The sequence below is a fragment of the Triticum urartu genome, chromosome 2 (assembly GCF_003073215.2).
Source record: "Triticum urartu cultivar G1812 chromosome 2, Tu2.1, whole genome shotgun sequence".
Classification (NCBI taxonomy): Eukaryota; Viridiplantae; Streptophyta; class Magnoliopsida; order Poales; family Poaceae; genus Triticum; species Triticum urartu.
In genome coordinates this window covers 425,318,550-425,337,934 of record NC_053023.1, presented here as the reverse complement: position 1 = coordinate 425,337,934, position 19,385 = coordinate 425,318,550, and positions in this window count along the sequence as shown.

The following is a 19,385-nucleotide window of genomic DNA, read 5'->3' as shown; positions in this document are numbered from 1 at the left end:
AGGGTTTTGGTTGATTTGTGTCTTAAGGTGTTATTCTAGTACGAACTCTAGGGCTGTTTGTGACACTTATAGGAATAGCCCAATGGATTGATTGGAAAGAATAACTTTGAGGTGGTTTCATACCCTACCATAATCTCTTCGTTCGTTCTCCGCTATTAGTGACTTTGGAGTGACTCTTTGTTGCATGTTGAGGGATAGTTATATGATCCAGTTATGTTAATATTGTTGAGAGGACTTGCACTAGTGAAAGTATGAACCCTAGGCCTTGTTTCCAAACATTGCAATACCGTTTACGCTCACTTTTATCACTTGTTACCTTGTTGTTTTTATAATTTCGGATTACAAATACCTTTATCTACCATCCATATACCACTTGTTTCACCATCTCTTCGCTGAACTAGTGCACCTATACAATTTACCATTGTATTGGGTGTGTTGGGGACACAAGAGACTCTTTGTTATTTGGTTGCAGGGTTGCTTGAGAGAGACCATCTTCATCCTACGCCTCCTACGGATTGATAAACCTTAGGTCATCCACTTGAGGGAAATTTGCTACTGTCCTACAAACCTCTGCACTTGGAGTCCCAACAACGTCTACAAGAAGAAGGTTGTGTAGTAGACATCAATACGCGCCACTGGGTCCGGCCGAGCGGCTTGGGGATGATGCAGCCCGAGGGGCAGCCCCAGCAAGGTAAGCTAAAGACATAAACAAGGAAAGATACATGCCGCGGGGACAGACCTACGCGGCCTAGGTGAAGGAAATATGCCCTAGAGGCAATAATAAAGTTATTATTTATTTCCTTATATCATGATAAATGTTTATTATTCGTGCTAGAATTGTATTAACCGGAAACATAATACATGTGTGAATACATAGACAAATAGTATGTCACTAGTATGCCTCTACTTGACTAGCTCGTTGAATCAAAGATGGTTAAGTTTCCTAGCCATAGACATGAGTTGTCATTTGATTAACGGGATCACATCATTAGAGAATGATGTGATTGACTTGACCCATTCCGTTAGCATATCACTTGATCGTTTAGTTTGTTGCTATTGTTTTCTTCATCACTTATACATGTTCCTATGACTATGAGATTATACAACTCCCGTTTACCGGAGGAACACTTTGTGTGCTACCAAACGTCACAACGTAACTGGGTAATTATAAAGGTGCTCTACAGGTGTCTCCGAAGGTACTTGTTGGGTTGGCGTATTTCGAGATTTGGATTTGTCACTCCGATTGTCGGAGAGGTATCTCTGGGCCCACTCGGTAATGCACATCACTATAAGCCTTGCAAGCATTGCAACTAATGAGTTAGTTGCAGGATGATGTGTTACGGAACGAGTAAAGAAACTTGCCGGTAACGAGATTGAACTAGGTATTGAGATGCCGACGGTCGAATCTCGGGCAAGTAACATACCGATGACAAAGGGAACAACGTATGTTGTTATGCGGTCTGACCGATAAAGATCTTCATAGAATATGTACGAGCCAATATGAGCATCCAGGTTCCGCTATTGGTTATTGACCGGAGACGTGTCTCGGTCATGTCTACATAGTTCTCGAACCCGTAGGGTCCGCACGCTTAACGCTATGATGACAGTTATATTATGAAATTATATGTTTTGATGTACCAAAGGAGTTCGGAGTCCCGGTTGAGATCGGGGACATGACGAGGAGTCTCGAAATGGTCGAGACGTAAATATCGATATATTGGACGACTATATTCGGACTTCGGAAAGGTTTCGAGTGATTCGGGTATTTTTTGGAGTACCGGAGAGTTACGGGAATTCGCCGGGGAGTATATGGGCCTTATTGGGCCATACAAGAATAGAGGAGATAGGCCAAAAGGAAGGAGGCCTACGCCCCCCTCTGGTCCAAATTGGACAAGGGGTGCAGCCCCCTTTTCCTTCTCCCTCTCCTCCTCTTTCCTTAACTCCTACTCCAACAAGGAAAGGAGGAGTCCTACTCCCGGTGGGAGTAGGACTCCCCCCTTGGCGTGCCCTCCTCCTACGCCGACCGCCTCTCCCCTTGCTCCTTTATATACAGGGGCAGGGGGCACCTCTAGACACACAAGTTGATCGCCTCTTAGCCGTGTGCGGTGCCCCCCTCCACTATAGTCCACCTTGATAATACTGTAGCGGTGCTTAGGCGAAGCCCTGCGTCGGTAGAACATCAACATCGTCACCACGCCGTCGTGCTGACGAAACTCTCCCTCAACACTCAGCTGGATCGGAGTTCGAGGGACGTCATCGAGTTGAACATGTGCAGAACTCGGAGGTGCCGTGCGTTCGGTACTTGATCGGTCGGATCGTGAAGACGTACGACTACATCAACCGCGTTGTGCTAACGCTTCCGCTTTCGGTCTACGAGGGTACGTGGACAACACTCTCCCCTCTCGTTGCTATGCATCACCATGATCTTGCGTGTGCGTAGGAATTTTTTTGAAATTACTACGTTCCCCAATAGTGGCATCCGAGCCAGGTTTTATGCGTTGATGTTATATGCGCGAGTAGAACACAAGTGAGTTGTGGGCGATATAAGTCATACTGCTTACCAACATGTCATACTTTGGTTCAGCAGTATTGTTGGATGAAGCGGCCCGGACTGACATTACGCGTACGCTTACGCGAGACTTGTTCTACCGACATGCTTTGCACACAGGTGGATGGCGGGTGTCAGTTTCTCCAACTTTAGTTGAACCGAGTGTGGCTAGGCCCGTTCCTTGCCAAGGTTAAAACAACACCAACTTGACAAACTATCGTTGTGGTTTTGATGCGTAGGTAAGAACAGTTCTTGTTAAGCCCGTAGCAGCCACGTAAAACTTGAGACAACAAAGTAGAGGACGTCTAACTTGTTTTTGCAGGGCATGTTGTGATGTGATATGGTCAAGATGTGATGAGATATAAGTTGTTGTATAAGATGATCATGTTTTGTTGAAGTTATCGGCAACTGGCAGAAGCCTTATGGTTGTCTCTTTATTGCATAAGATGCAAGCGCCAAACAATTCCTTTACTTTATCGCTATGCGATAGCAATAGTTGCAAGAGCAATAGTTGGTGAGACGACCATGTGACGACACACTGATATAGATCAAGATGATGAAGATCATGGTGTCATGCCGGTGATGATGGAAATCATGACGATGCTTTGGAGATGGAGATCAAAGGCACAAGATGATGATGGCCATATCATGTCACATATTCTGATTGCATATGATGTTTATCTTTTATACATCTTATTTTGCTTAGTTTGGCGGTAGCTTTATAAGATAATCTCTCACTAAATTATCAAGGTATAAGTGTTCTCCCTGAGTATGGACCGTTGCGAAAGTTCTTCGTGCTGTGACACCACGTGATGATCGGGTGTGATAGGCTCTACGTTCAAATACAACGGGTGCAAAACAGTTGCACACGCGGAATACTAAGGTTAAACTTGACGAGCCTAGCATATAAAAGATATGGCCTCGGAACGCGGAGACCGAAAGCTCGAGCGTGAATCATATAGTAGATATCATCAACATAGTGATGTTCACCATTGAAACTACTCCATCTCATGTGATGATCGGACATGGTTTAGTTGATTTGGATCACGTGATCACTTAGAGGATTAGAGGGATGTCTATCTAAGTGGGAGTTCTTAAGTAATATGATTAATTGAACTTTAATTTATCATGAACTTAGTCCTGGTAGTATTAGCATATCTATGTTGTAGATCAATAGCTCGCGATGTTGCTCCTAGTTTATTATGTTCCTAGAGAAAAATTATGTTGAAAAATGTTAGTAGCAATGATGCGGACTGGATCCGTGATCTGAGGATTATCCTCATTGATGCACAGAAGAATTATGTCTTTGATGCACCACTAGGTGACAGACCTATTGCAGGAGTAGAGGCAGACGTTATGAATGTTTGGCTAGCTCAATATGATGACTACCTGATAGTTTAGTGCACCATGCTTAACGGCTTAGAATTGGGACTTCAAAGATGTTTTGAATGTCATGGACCATATGAGATGTTCCAGGAGTTGAAGTTAATATTTCAAGCAAATACCCGAGTTGAGAGATATGAAGTCTCCAACAAGTTCTATAGCTAAAAAGATGGAGGAGAATAGCTCAAGCAGTGAGCATGTGATCAGATTGTCTGGGTATTACAATCGCTTGAATCATGTGGGAGTTAATCTTCCAGATAAGATAGTGATTGACAGAATTCTCTAGTCACCATCACCAAGTTAGTAGAACTTCGTGATGAACTATGATATTCAAGGGATAACGGAAATGATTCCCAAGCTCTTCGTAATGCAGAAATCAACAAAGGTAGAAATCAAGAAAAATATCAAGTGTTGATGGTAGACAAGACCACTAGTTTCAAGAAAAGGGCAAAGGGAATAAGGGGAACTTCAAGAAGAACGGCACGCAAGTTGCTGCTCAAGTGAAGAAGCCCAAGTCTGGTCCTAAGCCTGAGACAAAGTGCTTCTACTGCAAAGGGACTGGTCACTGGAAGCGGAACTGCCCCAAGTATTTGGCGGATAAGAAGGATGGCAAAGTGAACAAAGGTATATTTGATATACAGATTATTGATGTGTATTTTAGTAGTGTTCGTAGCAACCCCTTAGTATTTGATACTGGTTCAGTTGCTAAGAGTAGTAACTCAAAACGGGAGTTGCAGAATGAACAGAGACTAGTTAAGGGTGAAGTGACGATGTGTGTTGGAAGTGGTTCCAAGATTGATATGATCATCATCGCACACTCCCTATACTTTCGGGATTAGTGTTGAACATAAATAAGTGTTATTTGGTGTTTGCGTTGAGCATGAATATGATTTGATCATGTTTATTGCAATACGGTTATTCATTTAAGTAAGAGATTAAATTATTGTTCTGTTTACATGAATAAAACCTTATATCGTTACACACCCAATGAAAATGGTTCATTGGATCTCGATCGTAGTGATACACATATTCATAATATTGAAACCAAAAGATGCAAAGTTAATAATGATAGTGCAACTTATTTGTGGCACTGCCGTTTAGGTCATATTGGTGTAAAGCGCATGAAGAAACTCCATGCTGATGGACTTTTGGAATCACTAGATTATGAATCACTTGATGCTTGTGAACCATGACTCATAGGCAAGATGACTAAGACTCCATTCTCCGGAACAATGGAGCGAGCAACTGACTTATTGGAAATAATACATACTAATGTATGCGGTCCGATGAGTGTTAAGGCTCATGGCAAGTATCGTTATTTTCTGACCTTCACAGATGATTTGAGAAAATATGGGTATATCTACTTAGTGAAACACAAGTCTGAAACATTTTTAAAGTTTAAAGAATTTCAGAGTGAAGTGGAGAATCATCATAACAAGAAAATAAAAGTTTCTACGATATGATCGCAGAGGTAAAATATTTGAGTTAAGAGTTTGGCCTTCAGTTAAAACAATGTTAAATAGTTTCACTACTCACACCACCTGGAACACCACAGTGTAATGGTGTGTCCGAACGTCATAACCGTACTTTATTAGATATGGTGCGATCTATGATGTCTCTTACTGATCTATCACTATCGTTTTGGGGTTATGCATTAGAGACAGCTGCATTCACGTTAAATAGGGCACCATCTAAATCCGTTGAGACGACACCGTATGAACTATGGTTTGGCAAGAAACCTTAGCTGTCGTTTCTTAAAGTTTGAGGTTGCAATGCTTATGTGAAAAAGTTTCAACCTAATAAGCTCAAACCCAAATCGGAGAAGTGCGTCTTCATAGGATACCCAAAAAGAAAATGTTGGGTACACCTTCTATCACAAATCCGTAGGCAAGATATTCGTTGCTGAGAATGGATCCTTTCTAGAGAAGGAGTTTCTCTCGAAAGAAGTGAGTGGGAGGAAAGTAGAACTTGATGAGGTAACTGTACCTGCTCCCTTATTGGAAAGCAGTTCATCACACAAATATGTTCCTGTGACTACTACACCAATTAGTGAGGAAGCTAATGATGATGATCATGTAACTTCGGATCAAGTTGCTACCGAACCTCGTAGGTAAACCAGAGTGAGATCTGCACCAGAGTGGTACGGTAATCCTGTTCTGGAGGTCATGTTACTTGACCATGACGAGCCCACGAACTAGGAGGAAGCGATGATGAGCCCAGATTCCGTGAAATGGCTTGAGGCCATGAAATCTGAGATGAGATCCATGTATGAGAACAAAGTATGGACTTTGATTGACTTGCCCATTGATCAGCGAGCCATTTAGATTAAATGGATCTTCAAGAGGAAGACGTACGTTGATAGTAGTGTTACCATCTACAAAGCTAGAATTGTCGCAAAAAGGTTTCCGACAAGTTCAAGGTGTTGACTACGATGAGAGTTTATCACTTGTATATATGCTTAAGTTTGTCCGAATCATGTTAGCAATTGCCGCATTTTATGAAATCTGGCAAATGGATAAACAAAACTGTATTCCTTAATGGATTTATTAAAGAAGAGTTGTATATGATGCAACCAGAAGGTTTTGTCAATCCTAAAGGTACTAACAAAATATGCAAGCTCCAGCGATCCATCTATGGACTGGTGCAAGCATCTCGGAGTTGGAATATACGCTTTGATAAGTTGATCAAAGCATATAGTTTTATGCAGACTTGCGGTGAAGTCTGTATTTACAAGAAAGTGAGTGGGAGCACTACAGCATTTCTGATAAGTATATGTGAATGACATATTGTTGATCAGAGATAATGTAGAATTATTCTGCAAAGCAGAAAGGAATGTTTGAAAGGAGTTTTTCAAAGAAAGACGTCGGTGAAGCTGCTTACATATTGAGCATCAAGATCTATAGAGATAGATCAAGATGCTTGATAAGTTTTTTAATGAGTACATATCTTGAAAAGATTTTGAAGTAGTTCAAAATGGAACAGTCAAAGAAGGAGTTCTTGCCTATGTTACAAGGTGTGAAGTTGAGTAAGACTCAAAACCCGACCACGGCAGAAGATAGAGAGAGAATGAAAGTCATTCCCTATGCCTCAGCCATAGGTTCTATAAAGTATCCCATGTTGTGTACCAGACCTATTGTATACCCTACCCTGAGTTTGACAAGGGAGTACAATAGTGATCTAGGAGTAGATCACTGGACATTGGTCAAAATTATCCTTAGTGGAATAAGGATATGTTTCTCGATTATGGAGGTGACAAAAGGTTCGTCGTAAAGGGTTACGTCAATGCAAGTTTTGATACTGATCCAGATGACTCAAAGTCTTAATCTGGATACCTATTGAAAGTGGGAGCAATTAGCTAGAGTAGCTCCATGCAGAGCATTGTTGACATAGAAATTTGCAAAATACATACGGATCTGAATGTAGCAGACCCGTTGACTAAACTTCCCTCACAAGCAAAACAAGATCACACCTTAGTACTCTTTGGGTATTAATCACATAGCGATGTGAACTAGATTATTGACTCTAGTAAACCCTTTGGGTGTTGGTCACATGACGATGTGAACTATGGGTGTTAATCACATGGTGATGTGAACTATTGATGTTACACTACTAGGGAAAAGCTTATAGGCAGATGCTTACTAGTAGCGCGGGTTTATAACCCTCGCTGCTGCTAATTAGTAGTAGCGCGGGTTTTTACCCCTCTCTACTACTAAGTTGATACTAGTAGCGCGGGTTTTTAACCCGCGCTACTACTAAGCGGTCTCTACCGTGCCCTCCCGGGACATGCCACAGTAGTAGCGAGGGTTACAAACATGCGCTACTACTAAGTTGATAGTAGTAGCGCGGTTTTATACCCCTCGCTACTACAAAGTACAAGGTAGGTGAAATCCCCATATCCTCGGCCGAGTCCCTCCTCTCTCCCTCACTTTCCCCCTCTATCACTTTCCTCCCCTCTCCCTCATACTCCAGCGGTGGCCGCCGCTGGTACACTCTGCTTTCTCCCCCTCCCTCTCTGAGATCCCTCCAGTGGGAGGCCTCCAGAGCTCCTCACCGCCGCCAAGATGCGGAAGAAGGACCTCGGCATCCTCCTCCTCGCTGCCTTCGCCGTCTTCTTCTCGCTCCAGGCCAGCCCTCCTCCTCCTCCCCCCTTCTCCGATTCGATCCGGAACCCTAGCTGACCCATCCCCCTCCTCCTCAGCCGCTCTTCGCCGACCTCAACGGCGACGGCCGCCGCGAGGTGCTGCTCCCCATGCACGACGCCAAGATCTACGTCCTCCAGCTCCCGGCCCATGCCGGGCTAGCCTCCACGGCCTCCACGAGGTGCGTGTCATGGCTAAGATCTCCCTGCTCCTGGCCAACATGCGCATCGCCGCCGGCCGCCGCCCCATCGCCATGGCCGTCGGCGCCGTCAACCGAACCATTGACACCATTGACAGCACGCACGGGGTCGAGATTTTTTTTCGTTTTTCAAATTAATAGTAGTAGCGCGGGTCATAGACACGCACTACAGATAGTTAGTAGTAGTAGCGCGGGATGCACAACGCTACTACTACTAGTTAGTTGTAGCGCCGTAGTAGTAGCGCAGGCACCCGCACTACTACTAGCTTTTAACCCGCGCTACTACTAGGCTTTTTCCTAGTAGTGTTAAATCACATGGCAATGTGAACTAGATTATTGACTCTAGTGCAAGTGGGAGTGAGGGCGTCCTGGATTAGGGGGCGTTCGGATAGCCGGACTATACCTTTGGCTGGACTCTTGGACTATGAAGATACAAGATTGAAGACTTCGTCCCATGTCCGGAAGGGACTTTCCTTGGCGTGGAAGGCAAGCTTGGCGATACGGATATGTAGATATCCTACCATTGTAACCGACTCTGTGTAACCCTAGCCCTCTCCAGTGTCTATATAAACCGGAGGGTTTTAGTCCATTGGACGAACAACAATCATACCATAGGCTAGCTTCTAGGGTTTAGCCTCCTTGATCTCGTGGTAGATCTACTCTTATACTACCCATATCATCAATATTAATCAAGCAGGACGTAGGGTTTTACCTCCATCAAGAGGGCCCGAACCTGGGTAAAACATTGTGTCCCCTGCCTCCTGTTACCATCTGCCTAGACGCACAGTTCGGGACCCCCTACCCGAGAGCCGCCGGTTTTGACACCGACATTGGTGCTTTCATTGAGAGTTCCTCTGTCTCGTCGCCATCAGGAAGGATGCCTCATCCCATCTTTAAAGACGGCACCGTTGCTAAGGGAGCTTTGCCTATCGGCCAGACTCTCAGGCTAGGTGGTTTCCTTATGACCACCCGTTCGGCTGCTGCGCCGACGATGACCTCTCGGGTCATCGAAAGCAATCTTCACATCAGCTCGGAATTCGCCGAGCAGCTTGATCCAATGGAGCTCTCTTCCCTAAACGAGCTCTTAGATCGCTTCGCCGCCTTGGGAGTCACTACGGATTACGACCAGATTGGGCCTAAACCCGATCTGAGAGAGATTAACTCTCCCCAGGTCACCCATCACGTTGCTGTGGTAGAGGGAGAGTGCGGCGACCCTTCATCTATCTTAAGGACTAGCTATGTCCGGATTCCCGATCCCTCCAAGACGGATACCCGCGGAGGGGAGGACATCACTCAAGACCTGAACTTAAAGTTGGGCGACGGGCTAGATTCATTAGACAGCATCCAATAATACAAACTTTCGAGTTTGGAAACTCCTTGGCCCCTGGGTCGCAGATTGGGTGAGGTTTCGGATTTGATTCCACTCACCCACCCGTACATAAGAGTTCTATCTCAAATTAGGCAAGAGCCTGAAGAAACAGTACATCATTACTTGGCCAGATTCCTCCTGGTTATGAACAGGATAAAGGACTGCCGCGAGGAAGACGCAATTCCATTCTTCTGCAATAATTGCACGGACAAGGGAATCCTCAACGCCATAAGTTGCCGTGATATTACACGCTTCGCTGACTTGACGTCCATAGTACGAAAGTACTGTGCGATGGAAAGTGCCTGTAAAACCGAAATAAAATTTTGGGACAATCCGGCCTTGAATACAAACCTAGTCCGAAATAAAAGGGTGCATCATCGCCAGACACCCGGGTTCAATACCAAAAAGCAAAAGCCCTCTACAGGGCATGGAACCGTGCTGGAAGGATGGCTTAATGGACCCTGTAAAATTCACAGTACAGAGGGCGCCACACCAACTCATAGCCTTAGAGCATGTTGGATACTCCGGCAGGTGGCAAAAATTGGCGAAGATCTTCTAATTCCAGAAGCCACAGAAAGCCACCCCAGAGACACCAGTACGGTATCAACAGTCTTCGAGACTTTTGCATCAAATAATATGCGAAAAAGAACACTCCGCAGCCTTGCCGAAGTCTACCAAGTAGCAACAATAAACCCATGGAGTGACACGGCTATTACTTTTAACGCCAGTGATGAACCTAAATTCCGAACAGCCCGAGCACCAGCCGCATTGGTCCTTAGTCCAATAGTGGACGGCTTTCGTCTTACCAAGGTACTCATGGATGGCGGCAGCGGATTGAACCTCATTTATGAGGAAACCCTTCAAAAATGGAAATAGACTGGAACCACATTGAGCGAAGCAGCACAACCTTTAGAGGAATAATCCCCAGTCGGGAAGCGCGTTGTACAGGAAAAATCACACTAGATGTGGTGTTCGGCACGCCGAATAATTACAGGTCTGAAGAGGTCACGTTCCAAGTGGCCCCGTTCAGTAGTGGATATCACGCTCTGCTAGGGCGGGAAGCGTTTACAATCTTCCAAGCAATACCCCATTACGGGTACATGAAGCTCAAGATGCCCGGGCCTAACGGAATCATCACTCTCGCTAGTGATCCGGACATAGCACTCCGCGCCGAAAACAAGACAGCCGCACTGGCCCTCGAGGCGCTATCCGAAGCCCTAGCGGCTGAGGAACTGACTGCTCTGCGCTCCACGGTGAATAGGGACGATGTGATACTCGACAAAAGATCCAAGCCACCTCCTTTAAACCGGCGAACGAAATAGTCATATTCCAGGTCCACCCAACGGACCCCAATAAAATAGCTTCCATCGGAGCATAGTTAAACCCTGATGTAGACGACGCACTGCGAGAGTTCTTACGAGAGAACTGGGACATTTTCACCTGGCACCCTTCAGACATGCCAGGAATCCCACGCAGGCTGGCCGAACACAGCTTAAATATCCTAAAAGGATTCAAGCCAGTCAAACAGGCTCTTCGGCGTTTTTACGAACCTAAGAGATAGGCCATGGGAGAGGAACTAGCCAAGCTACTGGAGGCCGGATTCATCAAATATATAAAACACCCGGACTGGCTAGCAAACCTGGTGATGGTACCAAAGAAGGACAAATCCTGGCGCCTGTGCGTTGATTTTAAAGACCTTAACAAGGCTAGCCCAAAGGATCCCTTCCCTCTCCCCCGCATCGATCAAATTATCGACGCTACCGCAGGACACGATTCGTTGTGTTTGCTCGACGCATACTCTGGCAACCATCAAATAAAGATGGCAGAGTCAGACCAAGCCGCAACGGCATTCATCACACCATACGGCCCATTCTGCTTCAACACAATGCCCTTCGGGCTCAAAAACGCCGACGCAACATATCAACGCATGATTCAGACATGTCTGGCAAACCAGATCGGCAAAACAGTGGAGGCATACATAGATGATGTGGTCGTTAAAACAAGACATGTCGAATCTCTAGTAGACGACTTGAGGCTAACATTTGGTAATCTCCGAACATACGACATCAAGCTCAACCCGGAAAAATGCGTTTTCGGCGTTCCAGCCAGAAAGCTCTTGGGCTTCATTATATCCGGTAGAGGAATTGAAGCAAATCCAGCCAAGATCCGAGCTCTGTCATAATAGGATATCCCGAAGGACCTCAAACAAATACAAAAATTAACCGGATGCATGGCGGCTCTAAGCCGCTTTATCTCCCGCTTGGGAGAAAAGGCCCTACCCCTTTACCGCCTCCTTCGGCGCACCAAACATTTCGAGTGGACAGATGCAGCCACGGCCGGACTCGATGAAATAAAAGCCATCTTGGCAACAAACCCAGTCGTGGCCGCGCCAAACATTGGCGAACCAATGCTATTATACATTACAGCAACCCATCAGGTCGTAAGCGCAGTGCTCGTCGTCGAACGAGAAATGGACGGACACAAATTCCCCCTTCAAAAGCCGATCTACTATGTGTCCACTGTCCTTACTCCATGCAAGTCACGGTACCCGCATTATCAAAAGATTGCGTACGTGGTATTTATGGCATCCCGGAAGCTGCGACACTACTTTCAAGAGTGTTCAATAACAGTAGCCTCGGAAGTGCCACTTAACGATATTATAAACAACCGCGACGCGACGGGCCGGATTGCAAAATGGGCCATTGAGCTCCTCCCATTCGACATAGCTTACAAGACACGGCGAGCTATCAAGTCGCAAGTTCTGGCCGACTTCGTCGCAGAATGGACGGAGGCCGAAATCCCTAAAGAGTACGGCACGTATTCAAACTGGGTCATGCACTTTGACGGCTCCAAAATGTTGGCCGGTCTAGGGGCTGGCGTTGCTTTGACGTCCCCCATAGGAGACACAGTTCAATACGTACTCCAGATAATGTACACAGACTCCAACAATGCAGCCGAATATGAGGCCCTTTTACATGGTCTCCGGATGGCAGTATCCATGGGAATTCAACGCCTAGAGGTGCGCGGGGACTCGAACCTCGCAATATCCCAAATAAATGGAGACTTTGATGCCAAGGATCCAAAAATGGCAGCTTATCGCAACGCCGTCCTAAAAATGTCAGCTCGGTTCGAAGGGCTCGAATTTCACCATATAGCCCAGGAAAATAATCAGGCGGCAGATGTCCTGGAACGCATCGGCGCAAAATGCGATGTAGTCCCCCCAACATCTTCTTGGAAAGGCTGTTCAAGCCATCCGTAGTATGGGAAGGGGAACCCGGCAATAACAGCACGGACCCAACCTCACTGCCCGACACTGAACACTCTGACATAATTGGAGGCTCTTCCAATGAAATAACACCTTCAGCCCACGTAATAATGGCCGTCATCGCCCCCGTGGATAGAACCATTCCTCGCCTACCTTACTAGGCAGGAACTCCCCGAGGACCAAAATGAGGCATGCTGCATAGTGCGGCGATCTAAAGCCTATAAAGTCCATGAGGGAGAGCTTTATAAGAAAAGCGCTACCGGAGTCCTTCAAAGGTGCATCTTCGAAGAGGAAGGGCGGAACCTCCTGGCTGAAATTCATGCCGGACTCGGTGGTCATCACGCTGCAGCTTGGTCCCTTGTAAGCAAGGCCTTCCGTACAGGCTTTTATTGGCCGACAGCCCGGGCAGACGCCCAGGACTTAGTCCAACGATGCGTCGGTTGTCAGCTTTTTGCAAACCAAAGCCATGTGCCACCTACCGCCCTCCAAACTATCCCCATCACTTGGCCCTTCGCGGTCTGGGGGCTTGACATGGTTGGACCCCTTAAAGGCGGAACCCACAAGAAAAAATACTTACTGGTCATGGTGGATAAGTTCACCAAATGGATAGAAGCCAATCCTGTTAAGACGGCCGAATCCGGACCGGTGATAGACTTTATAACCGGGGTTGTACACCATTACGGCGTCCCCCACAACATCATCCCTGATAATGGCATGAACTTTACGGCCTACGAGGTAAAACTCTGGTGCAAAAACATGGGCATCAAGCTCGATTATGCTTCCGTCTATCACCCACAAACTAACGGCCAGGTCGAACGTGCAAATGGTCTTATCATGAGCGGCATCAAACCCAGATTAGTGCGGCCCCTTAAGGAATCTAATACGCACTGGGTAGAGGAGCTCGACTCAGTACTCTGGGGGCTGCGGACCACGCCGAATCGCACCACCGGATACACACCATTCTTCATGGTGTACGGCGCAGAGGCAGTTTTGCCCTGCGACATAGTTCATGACTCACCTCGAGTGCGCATGTACGAAGAAAGAGAAGCCGAGCTCGATCGGCAGGACAGTTTGGACGCCTTGGAGGAAGAGTGTGATGTGGCAAAAGCCCGTTCCGCATTCCATCAACAGCAGGCTCGAAGATACCAAAGCAGAGAAGTACGGGCCAAAAATTACAACATTGGTGAATTAGTTCTACGCCTGCCGGACAAGAAAAAGGACAAACTCAAGCCCAAGTGGGAAGGTCCCTTCATAATTGACCAAGTCCTGAATGGTGGAGCATACCGCCTGCGAGATGCATCGGATAACAGACTCGAGCCAAACCCATGGAACGCAGCCCGTCTCCGAAGATTCTACGCCTAGCGCCGGACTATGTGTTCGTCTCCTTCCTCTGTCCATTTTTTATATACTTTCTTTCTTACATTTCTCTCCTTCTCCTCTCTCTCTCTTATAGCCTTTAAAGGCTCATACAGTGATGCGTTATCCGCGCTCATTAAACCTGGGGGCTTCCTTAAACAGAAGCTTATTTATACGGGCTTCATGCCCAACACATGTGTCACACTTCCGCATGTACCTTTTATTCACCATTATATGCATTGATATGACTTAAGTTTTGGCCAAGCTGGGTTGCCTGGCTCCTGTGCTTACCCCTACGTTCCCGATTGTTCGGCTAGGTGGTAAAGGGAGCACCTCTCCGATTGTTACTGCCGGGTCAGCCGGATGTGTACCTCAGACTGGGTGAAGCCGAAAGCTAGCGTCCTTAAGGGAATATTCGGTCGGTGAACTAAAGATGATCTTTTTTCACTTATTTATCTATACGCCCCCAGATGTTTTTCCTGCGTCTCTTTTCGCAGAATGGACATGCACTTTAGGGCATGCGTCCCAAGGAAAGGAACCCCTAACGGAACTATTCTCCCTGGAAGATGTTTCTTACTAACCATGTAATATAACATAACTAGTTGGGCACTTGTCTGTTCAAGCACTAATGACCCCTACGCCTGGTCTCCATGCATACCCCGGTTCTTTTATAACCGCGAGGGTATTCGGACACACTCCGGACCGTCAGGTCCCGAGGTTGAAGCGAAAAGGTCGGCCATGACAAACGATCTACAATCCGGCTAGAAGGAATTATACATGTCAATTATAATTACATAGTCAATCTGACTGATTGTATTCCTCTTCAATACCATCTAACAGGCTGTCTAGTTTACAGTCCTATTGGGAATACTTTGCGGCCAATTCTACTTGGCCGTATACTAAGCTCACAGGGATCTCCTTCCCATCGGGCCCCACGGGTCCGACCTCGGCCATGTGGTTTGGGTCAGCCTTCGTGTACCGCGTCTTCACCATGGCCCAGGCCTCCCTGGCGCCTTGATGGCAGGCCGACATCTTCCACAATCGGAAGCGCCGCCGCGCTCCCTTCAACTTCTCTACAAGCTCTCCAAGGCCTTCGGGCATGGAGACGGATGGCCACAAGGCCTGGGCGACGCTTTGCATCACCTGCCAAACTCGCTTCTACAGTTGTGAGAGCTCGGGAAGAAGGTCACCCGTAGAACCGGGCATTTCCTCTGCAGGACGACCTGTTAGCATACCTTCAGACATTACTCTGTTAGTCGACTTCCTCGCCGAACTCTTTTTTCAAAGTTCGTTTAAGCACTTACTATATATGCCGCGTCGAAGCCGCTGATTCTCCTTCACGGAGTCCAACAACTGGAAACGAACATCCTTCAGTTCAACGCACAGCTTGGTGTTGGCATCTTGGAGATCGTTCTTGTTCCGCCTCACCTTTGTCAGCACACTCTCACCAGCCTTCAGCTGGCGTCGGAGTTGTTGCTCTTCCGGATTTAATCCGGTGCCATCTACAATTTCATTTGTCAGATATGCACCCACGCCGCACTTCGCAAAATACTTATCTTTCGAAGCGTATATTACCAGAGGGGGTCTCCTTGGGCTCCCCTGCCGCGGCTAGTGCGGCCTCAAGTTGGGCTTTGCACTCTTCCAGCTCCTGGGACAGTAGGGTATTCTTTTCTGTAAGAACCTGCATAACAAATGATCCTTAAATCAGTTATTCTAACTGTTTCAAGTCTCGGGGGCTACTAGTATATATATAATCACCAAAATTTTCTTACCCGTATGTCTTTTACATATTGCTCCGTGGCTCTAGCTAGACCATTTTGAGCGGCACGGAGGTACGCATCTCCCGAATTGAAGGCATCCAATGCCTCTTGGGAGAAACAAGCGTCGCGAAGAACTGTCCGGCGACGCCTGTGGTTCATGGCACTCTCCACCTCGGAATTGGTGGTAGACAGCCTGTCCGCATCCTCTGTCGGAGGAGTGTCCGGTGCGTGCCTCGTGTTCGCCTCCGCTTCCAGACCAGGCTTTGGAGCCTGGCTGGTGGAGGCGCGATTGCCAACCTCTCCGGATATAGTCCGATGAGGTCTCTTCGTCCTGAAGAGAGCACGAGCGTTAGTATGCCTTGAAGGAATAACACCTGGGAATAAGATGGCGCGCTATACCTTTGCGCCGGCGTCTCAGTCCAGACCGCACTTCTTTTCAACCTGCGGGGCCTTGCCTCCCCTCGTTGGCTAGTCGCCGCAGGCTCGGCCTCCCATCTCAAGGACCTCCCCTGCAAAACACGGTTGTCATACGGCAATCGAAAACATGCGAGGATAGATCCCTTTTCAAAGTGCTGGGACTTCGGTCTCAGTTACCTGTGAGGTGGGGAGTAGCCCTGGGTAATCGGCCGTAATGGCCACCAAGGCGTTGTCCTTGCTCAATTGATGAAACACCCCATCAATCAGCTCCACAGATAAGTCCGGATCCTCTTGAGAGGCCGGGTCGAGGAACCGTCCCGGATCCTCGGGTTGTGGAGGAGGGCTGTTTATTTCTTTAACAGCCTGGCGCAGTTCCTGCGTTGAAGTCGTTAGACTGAATATTTAACAATGGGAATATAAAATGGATGGGCAAGTAAAAGTGTCCACTTACCCAACTTGGGGGATTGTACATAGAAAATCCACCCTGTGGGTTGACGCGGAGAAATTCCTCCTCTTCTCCCTTGTACAAAGTGGACAAGATCTTTATTAGAGCGGCAGCCGAATCCGGCCCCTTACGGCCGTGGCGGGTGGCGTCGTCCTCCCCGTTGAAGTCCCACATGGGGCGGCCTCTATACTGAAGCGGCTGCACCCCTCGCATGATGCATGCGGCCATGACCCCGATCGTGGTAAGTTCGGAATGAGCTAACAATCTTATCCGGCCCATCAGGTAAAGAACGTCCTTGTCGCTTTCCCTCTGAGGGCTCCGTGGACGCCAGCTGAGGCGCTTCTTTAGGGGAGCACTGTCGAACTCAGGGAGGCCGGTCCGGACAGGATCCGGCAGCGGGACGTCCTCTATACAAAACCATTCCGAAGGCCAGTCTTCGGACGCCTTCTTTGGGGTTCCAGATAGATATCCGGTCCCGGCGATGCGCCACACTTCGGCTCCGCCCACTTGATATATTGACCCCTTCTTAGAACGGGGCACAAGGCAAAATAGCCTTTTCCACAACGCGAAATGAGCCTCGCAGCCCGAAAACAGCTCGCAAAGGGCTACGAAGCCCGCGATATGCAATATGGAGGCAGGCGTGAGGTTGTGCAGCTGGAGGCCATAGAACTCCAGGAGCCCCTAGAGAAACGGATGAATTGGAAATCCGAGCCCTCTTATTAAGTAAGGGACAAGGCATACCCGCTCTCCTTTGGAGGGATTGGGGGCGCTCTTCGCTTGCTCTCCGCCATTATAGGTGGCAAGTCCGGCTCGAACCGGGACCATATAGGCCGGGGGAAGAAATCCCTTGGTCTGGAGCGTTGCTAGCTCGCTATGCGGGATGGAGCACCTCTTCCAATCTCCAGGCTGAGGGATGGAAGGGCGAGAGGAGGAGCTGCGGCGGCTGGCCATGATAGAATGGACCTCTGTTGGATACGCTCTGATGAATACTCGCGGAGGGGAGAAGGTGTGGTTTGGATCTAAATCCTCGTCCCCTTAAATAGGCAGCTCATTCACGCGACTAGGGGTGTAAATATAAGAAAACACCCTGACTTTTCATATTCGTTTGACACATGGAAGACGGCCATTATTGGGCGTAGAAGCCAAGGAGTGCTACAAGAAACCGGACATTATTCAACAGTTACACGGAATTTGGAGAACCTGCCTTGCAATGCCGAAGACAATCTGCGCGCCGGACTCGTTGTCATTGAAGCCTGGTTCGGGGGCTATTGAGGGAGTCCTGGATTAGGGGGTGTCCGGATAGCCGGACTATACCTTCGGCCGGACTCCTGGACTATGAAGGTACAAGATTGAAGACTTCGTCCCATGTCCGAAAGGGACTTTCCTTGGTGTGGAAGGCAAGCTTGGCGATACGGATATGTAGATCTCCTACCATTGTAACCGACTCTGTGTAACCCTAGCCCTCTCCAGTGTCTATATAAACCAGAGGGTTTTAGTCCGTAGGACGAACAACAATCATACCATAGGCTAGCTTCTAGGGTTTAGCCTCCTTGATGTCGATGTAGATCTACTCTTGTACTACCCATATCATCAATATTAATCAAGCAGGACGTAGGGTTTTACCTCCATCAAGAGGGCCCGAACCTGGGTAAAACATTGTGTCCCCTGCCTCCTGTTACCATCCGCCTAGACACACAGTTCGGGGCCCCTACCCGAGATCCGCCGGTTTTGACACCGACAGGGAGACTGAAGGAAATATGCCCTAGAGGCAATAATGAAGTTATTATTTATTTCCTTATATCATGATAAATGTTTATTATTCATGCTAGAATTGTATCAACCGGAAACATAATACATGTGTGAATACATAGACAAACAGTATGTCACTAGTATGCCTCTACTTGACTAGCTCGTTGAATCAAAGATGGTTAAGTTTCCTAGCGATAGACATGAGTTGTCATTTGATTAACGGGATCACATCATTAGAGAATGATGTGATTGACTTGACCCATTCCGTTAGCATAACACTTGATCGTTTAGTTTGTTGCTATTGCTTTCTTCATGACTTATACATGTTCCTATGACTATGAGATTATACAACTCCCGTTTACTGGAGGAACACTTTGTGTGCTACCAAACGTCACAACGTAACTGGGTGATTATAAATGTGCTCTACAGGTGTCTCCGAAGGTAGGGTTGGCGTATTTTGAGATTAGAATTTGTCACTCCGATTGTCGGAGAGGTATCTCTAGGCCCACTCGGTAATGCACATCAATATAAGCCTTGCAAGCATTGCAACTAATGAGTTAGTTGCGGGATGATGTGTTACGGAACGAGTAAAGAGACTTGCCGGTAACGAGATTGAACTATGTATTGAGATGCCGACGATCGAATCTCGGGCAAGTAACATACCGATGACAAAGGGAACAACGTATGTTGTTATGCGGTCTGACCGATGAAGATCTTCGTAGAATATGTAGGAGCCAATATGAGCATCCAGGTTC